We start from the raw sequence: 16,636 nt of genomic DNA, 5'->3' as shown, positions 1-16,636 counted from the left end.
TCCATGGCACTATTTGTGAAAGGGGGCCAAAGAGAAAACAGGGCTATCTCAGGAATTGTCAATTTCTACTTAAAAAATAGATGAGTTAAAATTTCCCCAAATTTCCTCTCCCATCTTGCTTATATTTTACACTTCATTATTTTTTTTCTAAAATTTTTATCATAAAAGACTATACAATGAATTATATTAACATCAAATTGTTACTGTTTTGGAGCATGTGGGAAGGTTTTGTATTAATTTAAAAAGAAACATTTCTATGCCTTTTTTCTTTGCACACGAATTAGGCTTTTTAAATTTTATTATAAAGTTTCTTTTGACAAATATGATTTAGCTTCCTAGATTTTAAGAAACATAATGGACAGCTACTATTCACACAGATGTGCTATTTGAAAGAAATTTGGCTTACTGCTGTTACTCAGTACTGCATTTTTATGTGTAGAAATTGATGTATGCCAAGAAAAAGGCAATTAAGGCTCTTACGCTTATTTTTCAAGGGGTATTAAACTGGTGCGAGTTTTAACTATATGTTTACTTTAAGAATCTTAAAAGGACCCCTTGGGAAATATTACCAACTGAGCCCGTTGGGCTAAACGAGGAAGCAGATTCATTTTCATAAATAAATCTGAATTCCATTATTTTTCAAATTTACTTATAGATTGAAGAAGAGCATAAGTATGCTAATAGAGGATAGAGAGAATGGAAAATTATGACAAGAGTTTTCTCCATGCAGTCAATATGAGCCCTGTTCTTTGTGGGTATTTCCAAACATAGATATATTAAAAATTGAAGGCTTGTTTATTCAAATATCCAAATGTTTGTTATGCAAGGTACTGTCTTGCATAATTTGCAAGAGGCATTTTGGTGGGAAGCAAAGCCACAGAACCCAGTCAATACTCTTTATCAGCATCCACCTCCCAAAGTGATCATTTACATCTATAATGCTTAGAACCAGCCTTATGGAAAAAATTGATTTATAGGTATAAATAAAAATTAAGATGACAGCTAACATTTGTTGAGAGCTAACTAGGTAGCAGGCATAGTCTATCAGTTTTCACCTCTTATTTATTCTTTATAAAACCACATTATTGTTCTTCTTGTCTCTAGTCAACATATGAAGGCACTAAGTCACTGAGAGGTTAAGCATCACACCTGAGATGACACAGCTAATAAATAGTATAATGACCCAGGTTCCATACGGCTGTAGAATCTCTCCTATCTGTGACATGGCGTAAAGATAGTCAGATCTGTGTTTATGTTATTTATTAAAGTCTCTTTGTCTTATTTGCAAGCTAGATGTGCATGATTAACATATAATATTTCTGTGTGGACTGACTGTGTTATGTAGGAACCTGGCACATGGTGGATAATCAATAAATAAGAGCTGTCTGAATAAATGATTCAGCTACCATCACCAGGGCATATTGTAGCTGAAAGGCCCTGGTGATGGTAGCTGAATAATTTATTGAGACAAGTCTTAGGTCTAAGTCTTAAATATAGGGAAGAGACCATAGTATTTTGAGGGCAGCATATTAAATTATTAGGTTATTAAACACTGAGTGCTTTCTAATGTTCTGTATGGATAACATTCAAATTTGAAAGCAAACTGGAAATTTGTGAAGTTGTTCTCAAAAATTCTATATCATTTCAAAGCACAAATTAGGAGGGGTGTGAAATAACACTAGAAGCAGACTATACAGGGGGAGGATGATTAATCTCACCTGATTTAAACGGAAGCCTCAATAGAAGAAGTGACATGGGATTTCAGCTATCGTGTTCCTGCTGAAAGTTTCAGGCTGCCGAAAGCAGAGCATCTGATAAATTCTTGACTTGTCCCGGAAGTGTTTTCGCCCCTCTGAAAGCAGAGGAAACAGTGAGGGAGTCGCCTTATTTGTGAACTTAATTCTTAGCCTCTGGAAGGACCTGATTCATGGTTTGGAAGGAAGGAAGGCTTAAGGAAGCAAATCAGCATCAAAGGAACCACAGGAAGCAGGGCAGTTTGTAGATATGTACACACTACTTAATCTTTAGGAAATAAGATATCAGAATATTCATTGAATGAGCAACTGTGATGTCATGGACGGGCTCTAAAAAGAAACATAGTCCACAGAGGGTTGAAGGCTCTACAGATGAAATCTATCTATATATTCTGAAAAACCCTGATTGACTGTCCAAAGTTTTATTATGGATTATTTGAATGCATTTTCCTACTCATGTACTTGAATAAAATGGTATTATGTACCAAGTCTAGGATAGGATACATTTCTTCTTCTGGACCATATGACGACTTTTCTCAAAGGGCACTGTGCCACAGGGAGCGAGAGCTTGGCTCACTTCAGGCACAGCAGTGCCTGTATGGTCCTGTTGGAGGTGCCCAAGCCTGCCTCTTTCTCTCACTGCTACACAGTCACCACAGGCCAGCATCTGACTTTGCACAGAAGGGTTTGAGAGCTAGCCCTCTGCTGAATAGAAAACTATGCGTACTCTTTTCTAACACCACTCTTTCACCAGTTTTCTTTAATAGCTCAGATTGGTAGTTTCTGCAGATATCCCCAGCTCACAGGCTCCTCCAGGCAGACACTGTGGGCGCACCTCCAACCACCAGCAAGAAGCAGCCACTGGCCAGCTCTCAGGCAGCTTGGAAGGCCTGGGAGGGCCCAGTAATCAACAGTCCTGCAGTTTACAGGAGCCATGGGGGAGTTCAGCAGATGTGTGTAATAGGATCCAGGGAATAATAAATCTTTTTCCTTTTTTGTGCTGCAGAGAGAATTCTCTGTTACCTCTTTAGGATGGGAACCAGGGCCCTTTCTCTGCTTATGGAGTTCACATAGGAGAGCAAAGGACAATATGTCCATCTATGTGGGAAATGCTTAGAAAACAGTGCCAGCATTTGCATGTATTTATACACATGCAAACACAAAAGAAACCTTTTGAACTGCAGTAGGAAAAAGGGAAGGTCACAGTGAGATATTTAACTAAAATATCCCATAGGGAGTTCACCAACAAAATCTGATTTTTAAAGGACTTGGAATTTTGCAGGAAGGAAAGACTATTACCTGATACAAGAGAGGCATAAACTTACAAGAATACTATCATAAAATATAAAAGTCAACAATGAACTAAAATTTGCCAAAAAGTCAGAATGTCAACCAAATTTACATTTTTTAAGTGAATTGTAGTTCACTGGAATTGATTTCCTAGCTGGACGCTGGCTGAGCTAGAGCATCAGGAAGAGTCTAAAGATTAGATTTTAAGAAAAGAAAATAGAAGCCATGTTTTGAAGACCTGCGTTACAAGTGCCTTTTCAGCTTGTAAGATGTGAGTCTGAAACCGCCAGCAGTTTGTTTCTTGAAAGATCCATGAATCATGTGCAGTTACTTGGGTGAGTGGGTCAGGCCCCTGTCATGAGATAGGTGGAAGGAAAGACATCCAGTCACAGTATTCTCTAGCAACAAATGAGATGTGGGAATCAGGCAGTGAAGTCTCTCTACGGAATAGGTGGTGTCAGTCAGAAGACAACATGGCAAAGAATATCAGTATTCCAGCCAGGCCTAAGAGATGTGGCATATCCGTTTGTGGAAAAGGGCTGTGTTGTGAGTAACTAACTGGGCCTATGAGTACTGGTGCTTATGAGACAGAATTATACTTCTGAGTTACCAGGCAAAAGAAAAGGCCTAGAATGGATGAGTCTTCTTTGGTCATTGTTTGATGCAGTCTCATTTCCAAATCCAATCCAATCCAAAGCTTATAGATATAAGCTTTATAGTTTCTAAAACAGTAATTAAAATATACTTTTATATTTAAAGAAAAAAATGAATTGCAATGTAGCATAGTAGTCAATAGCTAAGATTTGGGAGCAACCTAAGTGTTCATCAACAGATGAATGGATAAAGAAAATGTGGTACATATATACAATGGAGTATTATTCAGCCATGAAAAAGAATGTGATCCAGTCATTTGCAAAGGCATGGATGGAACTGAAGGTCATTATGTTAAGTGAAATAAGCCAGGCACAGAAAGACAAACATCCCATGTTCTCACTTATTTGTGAGATCTAAAAATTAAAATAATTGAACTCATGAATATAGAGAGTAGAAGGATGGTTACCAGAAGCTGGGAAAGGTAGTTGGGGGTGTGCTCGGGGGAGATGGGGATGGTTAATGGGTGGGTACAGAAAAATAGGAAGAATTTGTAAGACCTACTAAGCACAAGAGGGTGACTCTAGTCAATAATAATTGTACATTTTTAAATATTAGATAACTGAAAGAGTATAATTGTATTGTTTGTAACACAAAGGATAAATGCTTGAGGGGATGGGTACCCCATTCTCCATGATGTGATTATTACACATTGCATGCCTGTATCAAAGCATCTCGTGTACCCCATAAATACATACACCTACTATATACCCATAAAAATTAGAAATGAAAAAAAATTAAAATATTATGGTTGCTGGTATCAGAAAACCCCTGACTCCACATTTTCACTAGCCGTGCTTCAGGCAAGTTCCTTAACTGCTCTAATTGTAAGCATTGTTGCCTGTAAAATGGGCATAATGACTGCACTTCCATAATAGGCTTACTGTGAATATTAAATAAGATTCTTTAAGCATTTAGCAAGGCCTAGCACATAGAGTAAGGGCTTTTTAAGAGCTTGCTACTCGTATCCCTCTAAGAAGAAAAATCATATGATTTCTCAACCACTTGGAGATTTTGGTAACATGGTGAAAACAGCAGCATTTGCAGCAGCAGGAGCCATAAATGACAAAGCTAGTCACCTCCTGTTTTCTGTCTGTAGTTTCTGTAAAGCGAAGTGTTCCTCACATTGGGAAGGATGGAGTAATTATCACAACGGATGAATCAATGCCCAAGATTGGCGAGGAGATAGAACACAAGCGGTTAGCTGCTCTGGATGAGTCATCTCCCAGTCAGGAAAATTACATTCCAAGTACTGGATATTATCTCAGAACCATTGTCTATAATCTCTGAGGAAATGGAATATAGAAGATAATATAGTCTTCATTTTGATAAAGGGGAAAATTTGAATACCCTAGCATAAGAAACTTGAGATTGCTGCCTGTGAATTTTCCAAAAAGGAGCAAATGAGAAAGAAAGACATGATCATTGGATATAGCCTGATCATACTAAAACTAAGATAGATATATATAATTTTTTTTTTTTTTGAGATGGAGTCTTGCTTTGTCACCCAGCCTGGAGTGCAGTGGTGCCATCTCGGTTCACAGCAACCTCCACCTCCCAGGTTCAAGCAATTCTCCTGCCTCAGCCTCCTGAGTAGCTGGGATTACAGGCATGTGCCACCACACATGGCTAATTTGTGCATTTTTGTAGAGATGGGGTTTCACCATGTTGACCATGTTGGTCTGGAACTCCTGACCTCAAGTGGTCCTCCCGCCTTGGCCTCCCAATGTGCTGGGATTACAGGCATGAGCCACCGCACCTGGCCAGTATTTTCTTTTTTAATTGACTTTTTTAAAAACTGCTCACCATGAGATTGCCATAAGTTGATCACACCAAGATTTCAACAAAATATCTGATTACTTATGACACTGTTCAGTGAGGATGAAGAACTGTGTGTTGGCTGATCTTTCAGTTAGAAAGATTCGTAATTGTAATCAGCTGACCCCAATAAAGACTAACTTCGATATTTCAGAATTATGCCATAGGGCTCCATGATTTAGAACTGCATAATTTATCAAGAACATGAAGATTATACAGCATATATAATAATATAACATAAAGGTAATCCAAACTGGGAAGGTAGCATAACTGATTTTGTCAAAGTCAGAATTCCAGATAGTCTTTCATATCTTAATATCCTAGAACAGCTCCTGCATTTTTGGCTTAAAAACCAGTTTATTAAATCAGGAGGCTTAAAAACAATTAGCATGAAAAGAAAAATCGTGGGAGAGTAGTTGAAGATAAGCTTAGTATTAGTCAAGATTATGCTGAAAGCTAAGACAGTTGGAGGATATTCGATAGAAGAATAATATCCTTTTGGAGGAACACAGTCCTGCCACAGTCTACCCCATTCAGACCACATCTTAAAGGATTTGGTTCTGGATACTTGCATTTCAAGACAGAAATTGACCGACCAGAGTGCCTTAGGAAAGAAAGAAAAGAAGAGAAAGAGAAAAGACAACCAAGATGGTGAAGCACCTAAAAACCACATTGTATGAAAAGATAGAAATCAGGCCACAGCTACTTAATTTAGGGAAAGAAAAATCAAGTTGATGTAATTTAGATGTGTAAATATTTTAAAAAATGTTTTGTGTAACCCCATAGAGATATATTTAATATAGCTCTTAAGAGCAAAAAGGAGTTAATAAGTAAAGGTTACAGAAATGAAAATCTAATCTAAAGAAAGAATTTGTAACTGTTGAAAGTGTCTAGGTATAGGAGGAGTTGCTTATTGTGACCAATAAGCTTTTATAAACAAAAGCATTAACCAAATATATCTCTGTTGGGTATGAGGCTTTATAAAGAATGACTACATTGTAGGCCGGGCGCAGTGTCTCACGCCTGTAATCTTAGCACTTTGAGAGGCCAAGGTGGGAGGATCATGAAGTCAGGAGATCGAGACCATCCTGGCTAACACGGTGAAACCCCGTCTCTACTAAAAATACAAAAAATTAGCCAGGCATGGTGGTGGGCGCCTGTAGTCCCAGCTAGTTGGGAGGCTTAGGCAGGAGAATGGCATGAACCCGGGAGGCTGAGCTTGCAGTGAGCCGAGATCACGCCACTGAACTCCAGCCTGGGCGACAGAGCAAGACTCCCTCTCAAAAAAAAAAAAAAGAAAAAAGAGAATGATTACATTAACTGAGATGTTTATCTAAACACCTCTAAAATGTGTCTTCGAGTGGTAAGAGCCTTGATTACGAGGCAGTCATACTGCCTCTTAAGTGCACATACAGATGATGGCTTCAGTCATGTGACATAGGAAGTATCTTTTCCCACCTACAAAGAGGAAAATATGGACAGAGTCTCTAAGAGCTAAACTGAGTGTCTTAAGGTGGGAGTTTATAGCCTTCTGGGCTAAACTAAAGAGGACTCTAAACTTTTGAGAAGCAGCAGCCCTGAAGACTTTGCTGACCCCGTGATCTTAATCACTGAAATGCCCAAGTTAGAGCCAGGTGTGTCCTCAAGCTATTTTACCTTTTAGGTAAAGAATCAAACTGGGTTGGAAAAGTCTATATTCAGCCTCAAAAATGGCTAACCTTGGTTAGGTGATCATTGTTATGAGTTGAGGATGGACTAAAAGGTTTTCAGTTTCTAGGTATTTGTATTTCTTTATGTTGTTGTAAATATTTTGTCACCATTCATAAGGAAAAAGTAATGTTTAGTAATGTAAATAATGTTAGGAAAAGGCTAAGTTCTCTATGTTTCTGCTCTTGCATATTTAAAATATTCTTTTGGAATTTCAACAACAATGATTTTGATTATGCTACAAAAGTCACAATCCTTGGACGCAGTGTAAATTCAGTAAATTTTCTGCAAAACAGTAAATCATTCAAGTAAAACATGTCAAGAAAGAAAATTATATTGTACCCGGAATGCTTTATTCATTGTGCAATTTTAAATATTTGGAGAATTGCTGTTTTGCCCCCCAAACTCTTAAGGTCAATGGCCATCAATTTTCATGCCTTCTTTCTCCATCATCAAATCAGTGCTCCTCTGATCTTTCTTCAACCTCAACTGTAATAGAGTTCGACTCGATGTTTTATGTTTGCTGGCAGCTTTGAAGCCTCACCGCTATCCCTTTCCATTCTGCTCCACATCTGGTCTGATACTTTCTCCTTTGGCTCAGGTGGGAAGTTCAAACTATGCAAGGTTGGGCTCTCTCAAGCTACTTCAGATCTGTTTGGCGGTCTCCCCTAATCTCCCCAGAAGACCTCATTATGGGAGCTATAAGTATTTTCATGCCTTCTTCATGTGCATGTGGTATTATCAGTCTCAATATCCAAACCAAAATTTTGGTTGGGGTGCAAGATCCATATCACCTCTGCACGGCGATGACAACTCCAAAAATGCCTCTCTCTTTACAGTACAATCTCTCATCTAGAAAATAGCCGTCAGCTTCTATAATTTTGTTGGCACTTTCATTAACAGCTAATTTGTCCCTCATCTAGTTAAACTGGAATTCAGTCCCTCTAGTCAGGTAGTCTGTGCACAAATTCTTGTAAAATTTCAAGCCTTAGAGAATTCTCTTGCTCTGTTATCTACTCCAGTAACTATAGTTGGATGGAGAGATGCCCAAATCTGGCAAAGAAATCCAAACACTATCTTAGAAAAATAATAGATCAGTAGTCTTTCAGTCAATTCCAAACCAGTTTCTGCTTCATACTCTTGGAAAATTTGAACTAAATGTATAATTTTTAACAGGATAAAGAATAGCTTTATTTGGTAGCCAATAGCAATCTCAATAGAAAAATATGCTGGAGCTATTTACTACAGTCAGGAACCATCACGCCAACAATCTGCATACTTAGTTAACATGGTTTTTGGAGTTCTGCTGTGTTCCTTCATATGTGAATCAGAAATAAAACTGTGGCTATTGAGAAGAAGGAAAAAAATATTTGCAAGTGGCATAGTATACACTACGAACCTGAGAAAATCAATTGGAAGAGCATTAGAACGGATAAAGAGTGCAGTAAGGTGGTCAGGTATGAGTATGCAAAAATCAGTAGTTTTCTCTAAATGAGGAATAGTGGCTCAAAAATTATTGGGAAAATTCAGTGTATAAATATAATGAAGATTATAAAATACTATTTTTAAAATATGCAAAACCAATTTAAAGAAAACTATAACACTCGTTGTAAGAAATAAGGCAGAATTTAATAAAGAGACATACCATGTTCCAAGATAGGCAGGCCAAATATTACAAAGCTGATACTTTTTCCCAAAATATAAGGTTGGATTAAACCTTGACAAGTAGAAAAAATCAGTAGAATTAGAGGAGAGCTATGGGGAGAATTTAAAATGGTTCTATAGTTCATGTAGAACAATAAACAAGCCAAGAAATGTTTCGAAAAGAGAGGACTCACAAATGCTGGCTCACCATATCATATATTGAAACGATGTGAACTTACAGTAATTAAAACTGTGTGATTACAGTTTTAGATAAGATAGATCCGTAAAACAGAATAAGTCATGCTGCCATAGTCTTGCAAAATTTAACAGTTTAATAGTTGTAAAGGAGATACTGTCTATCAACGCAGAAGCAAAACTGATTCTGGAAATGTTCTGGGACAATAATATCACTATTTGGAAAGAAAGAAGATACTTATGTGACAGCATAACATAAATCCTATGTAGATTAAAGAGATAAATGTACCAAAAAAAAGATAATTGAAACATTATTAAGCTTGAGGAAAACAAAAGTGGCTATTTAACTTTGCTCGGGCGGGAAAAGGACTTTCTGATTACAAAATCAATGAAGGAAATCACAAAGGAAAAAGAAGATTGATTTGACTTTATAAACATTTAAATGCTATGAACATAAAAATATCAGAAATATCAGAAACAACATTACAGGACAAACAGAAAACATCAGAACTAGATTTTCGCTATCCTCATTATGAAGATTTAGTATAAACTCATGACAGGAACATTGTGACAGGAAGCTTGGCAACAGGTATGAAGAGACAATTCACAGACTAGAAAATACCGTTAGCTAATTAACACAAGGCAAAATTTTAGCCTCACATGCGACCAAGGCAATAAAAAGTGAAATAAGAAAAGAGGATGTTTTGTGTACAAAATTGGCAAAATGTTTAGATGGTACTAATCAGTGCTGGAGAAGGGCAGTGATTCTCACATATGCTCCTGGGGAAGTGAAATTTGACACAGCCTTTCCAGAAAGCAAAGTAATCCTATGTACTAGGAGTCCCTGAGAAAGTTCTAGGTCTTTCTTCCAGTAGTTGTAATTGCAGGGCTCTATCTTCCAAAATACTCCATGATGTAAAATGAGATTTATGTTTAAGCATAATCCTTGCAGCATTCTTTTAAATAGCAAACATGAGAAATGGTTAAAGTATAGTAACCCCATAATACAATCTTATGCATGCATTATGTTATCAAATTTTTTTTAATATTTATTTGTTTATTTAGTTTTGAGACAGAGTCTCACTCTGTCACCCAGGCTGGAGTGCAGTGGTGCCATCTCGGCTCACTGCAAGCTCTGCCTCCTGTGTTCACACCATTCTCCTGCCACAGCCTCCTGAGTAGCTGGGACTATAGGTGCCCGCAACCACACCTGGCTAATTTTTTGTATTTTTAGTAGAGACGGGGTTTCACCATGTTAGCCAGGATGAACTCGATCTCCTGACCTCGTGATCTGCCTGCCTCAGCCTCCCAAAGTTCTGGGATTACAGGCGTGAGCCGCCACTCCCGGCCATTATCGAATATTTTTAATGGTGTGGGAAAAATTTATGTCACAAGAAAAAAAATTATCACCCAATACATAAATTGTAACATACAATATATATTTTATACCCCTGAAAAGCTACATTATAACATTAATGGTAATTACGCATGGGTTGCATAAGTTTCAACGATGTTTGCTTTCTTCATAGTTGGTGTATTTTTCAAGTTTCTCCTAATAAACTCTTACTAGTTTTGAATCAGAAAAAATAAGAACTTCCTCCGAAGTAGTCTTCCTTGCCTTATCTGTTTCTTACTCTCAAAACCCTCCAAAAGATATTGTTTTCCCATCTGAATGTACATATACCACACATTCTGTTTCCCCTGTGACATGAAAATAATAGATGTCTAATGTATTTACCTGACAAGGATATTGTGAGGATAAATTGAGATAAACATGAAAGCATGATTTAGAAGGAAAGGAAGTGATACGAATATGAGTTGAGGTCTGTCAACATACATTTGTGACATCAACACATTAAATAATTTTCAGTGACTATCAGACATGGGCCTGTGCCTCAGATTAAATGATAATGCCTATTAAAAACTAGTTAATAAAGTTAAAACTATGTAAGTCACCCTCTAGAATAGTGCTATCCAATAGAACTTTCTGCAGTGTTGGAAATGTTCTTTATCTGTGCTGTCCAGCATGGTAGCCATTTAGCCAAACAAGGCTATTGATCATTTGAAATGTGTCTGGTGGGATTGAGGAACTGCATTTTTGGTTTAAATTAATGTTAATTAATTTATGAGTAGCCCATGTGGCAAGGGGGGCAGGAGCTGCAGCTCTACAAAGTGACATCACTTTGGACTAGGCGTCTTCTTCAGTGCTCTCCATGCATTATCCCATGTGACCCTCACCACAACCTGTGATCCAGGTACTGTTTTTACTCCCATTTTATAGATTGGGAAACTGAATGGTAAAGAGGGCAAGTGACCCGGGGTGAGGGTGTTGATAAGCTGTGGAATCAGAATTCACACCTACCTAAGTGGATGCCAAAGCCATCTCTCCTCTCAGTTACTCTGCACTGCCTCCCATACATGACACAGGACTGGGCATGTGGCAGTCACATCTGGCGGAAGTGACAAACTACATAGGAAGTCAGTAATATTATAGGGATGAGCAAGAGGAAAACTGTGTTGTTCATCCTTTGTGAATCTCTGTGCATCTAATGTGTTAAGTCCCCTTCATATGATGAATTCCCCATCAATGTCCACCAGCCATGAGAGCAGCTTCTTGGTAAGACATCACAAAGAGGCCTCATGGCGATTCTTTTGTTAAATTGCTGACTTTCTCTTCAATCAAGGCTTTTACGCTGAAAACTACCTTACAGCCAAGATTCCAGACTGCACACAGGTGAGAAGGCAAATTTGCTGAGTACATTTGAAGTACTTGGGCAGCTTTTAATGTACTCTACAGGGTGTGACAAACGAGTATCTGTGTAAATCAATAAACCCTTCTGTGAAAGGACTAATGGTTTTATGTGAATAGCAAGGCAACCCACGTGGAAACCAGTACTCTTGTTTCCTGTCGGTGTTTTTAAAGTTCACTGTCATAACTCTGTTCCCCTTGACCTTTATCAGTGATACCCACCAGAAATTTGCGTTGCTAGTTGAGTTTTAACTGGACACCTCAGCTATCAACCATCTTTCCCTTTTCCCTTGGTGTCTGATAAATGGCTCCTTTATACCTTCTGCTGTCCTGGATTGCTCAGTTTTTAACTATGTTGTGATTGTTCTTTGAATAATAATTGACTTTCTCAGATTTAAGAATACTTCATTCCAGTACAGGCAAATGGAGATTAAATACAGATTTCTCTTTACTTTGGTGTTGTAAAATCGGGTTTATTATCATGGTGATTCACAGTAATAATTGCTTCTGTATATGAATGTTGATAAGTGGAAAAACCAATATACACAGAAATTCAGAAATCTTCAAATGCTGTGAAACTAGTAGCACAAAAGCTAATAGAAAATGAGAACCTTTGGTTTTCAAAAGCAAAATGCATGTCAACTAGAAGTTTGAATAAGTCTTATCTGTGCCCTCAAACACACAAAGATGATGTAATATGATTAGGAATGAAAACATGTACTGTACTAACATTTGCAAATTGGAACCAGACCCTTCTAAGTTCCTGGTGTATCTTTACATGCAATTAATGCACAGTGCAACACTGCCTTTTGCTCTTTTAAATAAATTCTTTCTATAGTCCTATCTTGATAATCCCCCAAAATCTTCATCTTTAGAAGATAGCAATTCTAGGACAGTTTTTAAAATATGAAGAGCTATTTTTAAGGGATTTTAAGTATTTTTTCATACTGACATAAATATATCCTGTTGACACAATCTTATTTTATTTACAGCATTGTTTACTTAATGCATTTCCACCCATGGGTGAAACGTTTAATCAGGTTGCATTGTGGGTATTATTTTGCTAATTAGCATCCAAATGTGGGACCAGCTTCTATAAAGTTCAACCTTAAAGTGAGCAGTGTCTCCTCGGGTTTAAAAAGACAATTCCAATTCTGTGGAGTGATAACCATGATCACACTAGAGCAGTTGTCTGATTAATTACAGTGGCGTGAATTTGGTCATGTTTTCAAGATGATGTTCCCTCCAGAGCAGTTGACTAGATAATTGTGTTCTTGCTACCACAAAACTTAAGTGGAACTCAGCAGGTGTGAGTTCTGAGCCTGGAGCTGACTCAAACTGTCACCACTTACCTGAACAAAGGGAATATGCTCTGCAAAGGTTGTCTCTCCTAATAATTGGGCACAGATTCTACTACTTTGAAGAATAAAATTGATTCACTTAATACCAAATCTGTCAGAACAAGTGATCCAAACAATCAGTGTAATGGGTAGAAGGGCAGAAAAGCAAAAAGTAGAGATGTAACTTTCTTCTTTGTAAAATAGAGTCTGGGTTGAGTGAAGTTGAGATCTCTTCCAGTTCTGGTGTTCTTTTTTTTTTTTTTTGAGACAGAGTCTTACTCTGTCACCTGGGCTGGAGTGCAGTGACGTGATCTCAGCTCGATGCAACCTCCACCTCCTGGGTTCACGCGATTCTCCTGACTCAGCCTCCCAAGTAGCTGGGATTACAGGTGCCCGCCACCATGCCTGGCTAATTTTTGTATTTTTAGTAGAGATGGGGTTTCACATGTTGGCCAGGCTGGTCTCGATCTGGTGTTCTCGTGTCTAATAACAAAAGATAAATTACAGTCACTGAGTAAGAGTCATTATTTACATTTCTGGGCTACAGTTGTTAATAACAGTTGTTTTCATAACAGTTTTCATACTCTATAAAATTATGTGGTTGGACTTGATACCTCAAACCCTTCTAATTCTAAAAATGTAGAAAATTTATTCATGAAGTTGAAAGTGCCATGCCAGTATAGATCTGATGTCATTGATACATGTGTTTATATGAATATGTACAATAATTCATATGTGTATCTGTGTGTTTGTGTGTGTGTGTGTGTGGTTGTATGTGTATCTCTCACAGAGGACATTTAGCCATGTCTAGAGACATCTTTATTATCAAAACTAGGTGAAGGGGATGCTACTAGTACAGGCATAACCTTATTTTACTGTGCTTTGTGAATATTGCATTTTTTCACAGGTTGAGGGTTTGTGGCAACCCTGCATAGAGCAAGTCTGTTGGTACCATTTTTCCAATAGCATGTGCTCACTTTGTGTCTCCTTTTCACATTTGTATAATCTCACAAGATTTTAAACATTTTCATTATTGTTACAGCTGTTATGGTAATCTGTGATCAGTGTTCTTTGATGTGACATACTTGTTTTGGGGCCCCATGAAGCACACCCATATAAGATGCACATGATACCTGTTGCATGTGTTCTGACTGTACCACCAACTGGCCTTTCTGCTGTCTCCCTTGCTCTCCTTGGGCCACATATTTCCTAAGACACAATAGTAATGAAATTGGGCCAATTATTCACCCTACACTGCTTGTAAGTATTCAAGTAAAAGGAAGAGTAACATGTCTCTCACTTAATTGTTTTTTTTCATCGTTTGTTTTTGTTTGTCTGTTTGTTTATCTGAGATGGAGTCTCGCTTTTTCACCCAGGCTGGAATGCAGTGGCTCAATCTCAGCTCACTGCAGCCTCCATCTCCTGGGTTCAAGCGATTCTCATGCCTCAGCCTCCCAAGTAGCTGGGATTACAGGTGTATGACACCACACCACCTAATTTTTTGTATTTTTAGTAGAGATGGCATTTTACCATGTTGGTCAGGCTGGTCTCGAATTCATGACCTCCAGTGATCTGCCCGCTTTGGCCTCCCAAAGTGCTGAGATTATAGGCATGAGCCACCGTGCTCGGCCCATGTCTCTCACTTTAAATCAAAAGCTAGAAATGATTAAGCTTAGTGAGGAAGACATGTCAAAAGCCAAGACAGGCTGAAAGCTGGGCCTCATGCCCCAGACAGCCAAGTTGTGAATACAAAGGAATAGTTGTTGAAGGAATTTAACAGTGGTACTCCAGTGAACGCATGAATGATAAGAAAGCAAAACAGCCTTATGGCTGATATGGAGAAAGTTTGAGTGGCCTGGATAGAAGACTAAACCAGCCACAACTTTCCCTTAAGCCAAAACTAATCCAGAGCAAGGTACTAACTCTTCAATTCTGTGAAGGCTGAGAGAGGTTAGGAAGTTGCAGAAGAAAAGTCTGAAGCTAGTAGAGGGTAGTTCATGAGGTTTAGGGAAAGAAGGCGTCACCATAACATGAAAGTGCAAGGTGAAACAACCACTGCTTCATGTGAAGATGTAAAGCTGCAACAAGTTATTTAGAAGATCTAGTTCAAATAATGCATGAAAGCTACTACACTAAACAACAGATTTTTGATGTAGGGGTCAACCTTATATTGGAAGAAGAGGCCATCTAGGATTTTCATAGCTAGAGAGGAGAAGTCAATGCCCAGCATCAAAGCTTTAAAGGACAGGCTGACTCTCTTGTTAGGCACTAATGCAGCTGGTGACCTTAAGTTGAAGCCAGTGCTCATATACCATTTGAAAAATCCTATGGCCCTTAACAATTATGCTAAACATACTCTGCCTGTTCTCTGTAAATGGTACAACCAAGTCTGGGTGACAATATGTGTGTTTACAGCATGGTTCACAGAATATTTTATTAATAAGTCTACTTTTGAGAGTCTACTCCTCAGGAAAAAATATTTCTTTCCAAATATTACTACTCATAAACTATGTACCTTGCCATCCAAGAGCTCTGAAGTATCTGGGGTAGATGTGCAAAAAGATTAATGTTGTTTTCATGCCTGCTAACACAACATTCATTCTGCAGCTCATGGATCAACAAGGAATTTTGACTTTCAAGTCTTATATTTAAGAAGTAGTGACATTTTATAAGGCTATTTCTGGCAGAGAGAGTGATTCCTCTGATGGATATGGGGAAAATAAATTGAAAACCTTGTGGAAAGGATCACAATTCTAGATGCCATTAAGAACATTTGTGATTCACGGGAAAAGGTCAAAATATAAACATTAACGGGAGTTTGGAAGAATTTGATTCCAACCCCAATGGATAAGTTTTAAGGGGTCAACAGCCTTTAGTGGAGGAAGTAATTACAGATGTGGCAGAAATGGCAAGAGAGCTAGAATTAGAAGCAGAGCTTGAGGATGTGACTGAATTGCTGCAACCTGGTAAAACTTGAACAGATGAGTTGCTTCTTATGGATGAGCAAAGAAAGTCATTTCTTGAGATGAAATCTACTCCTGGTGAAGAGTCTGTGAACATTGTTGAAATGACAATGAAGATTTCAGAATATTACATAAACTTAGTTGATAAAGCATTGGCAGGGTTTGAGAAGACTGACTCTAATTCTGGAAGAAGTTCCACTGTAGGTAAAATGCTATCAAACAGCATTGCTTGCTATGGAAAAATGTTCTGTGAAAGGAAGAGTCTGTTGATGCCTCAAACTTTATTGTTGTCTTATTTTAAGGAATTACCATAGCCACCCCAACCATAAGTAGCTACCACCCTAGTCAGTCAGCAGCCATCAACATGGAGACAAAACCTTCCACCAGCAAAAAGATTCCAGCATGCTGAAGGCTCAGATAATCGTTAGCATTTTTTAGCAATGCACTATTTTTTAATTATGGTGTGTACATTATTTTCTGGACATAAGGCTGTTGCATACTTAATATACTATAGTGTAGTAGTGT

The 16,636-nt window shown here is 38.0% G+C and overlaps 1 protein-coding gene across 11 annotated transcripts in view; it reads left to right on the top strand.

Moving 5' to 3' along the window:
• Positions 1 to 16,636, top strand: part of NCKAP5 (NCK associated protein 5) — a 1,005,982-nt gene that overhangs the window by 762,233 nt on the left and 227,113 nt on the right. The window lies entirely within an intron of this gene.

Source organism: Symphalangus syndactylus, chromosome 22 (genome assembly GCF_028878055.3).
Source record: "Symphalangus syndactylus isolate Jambi chromosome 22, NHGRI_mSymSyn1-v2.1_pri, whole genome shotgun sequence".
Classification (NCBI taxonomy): domain Eukaryota; kingdom Metazoa; phylum Chordata; class Mammalia; order Primates; family Hylobatidae; genus Symphalangus; species Symphalangus syndactylus.
Note: the sequence above shows the minus strand (reverse complement) of the source record. Positions and strands in the feature narration are given on the sequence as shown.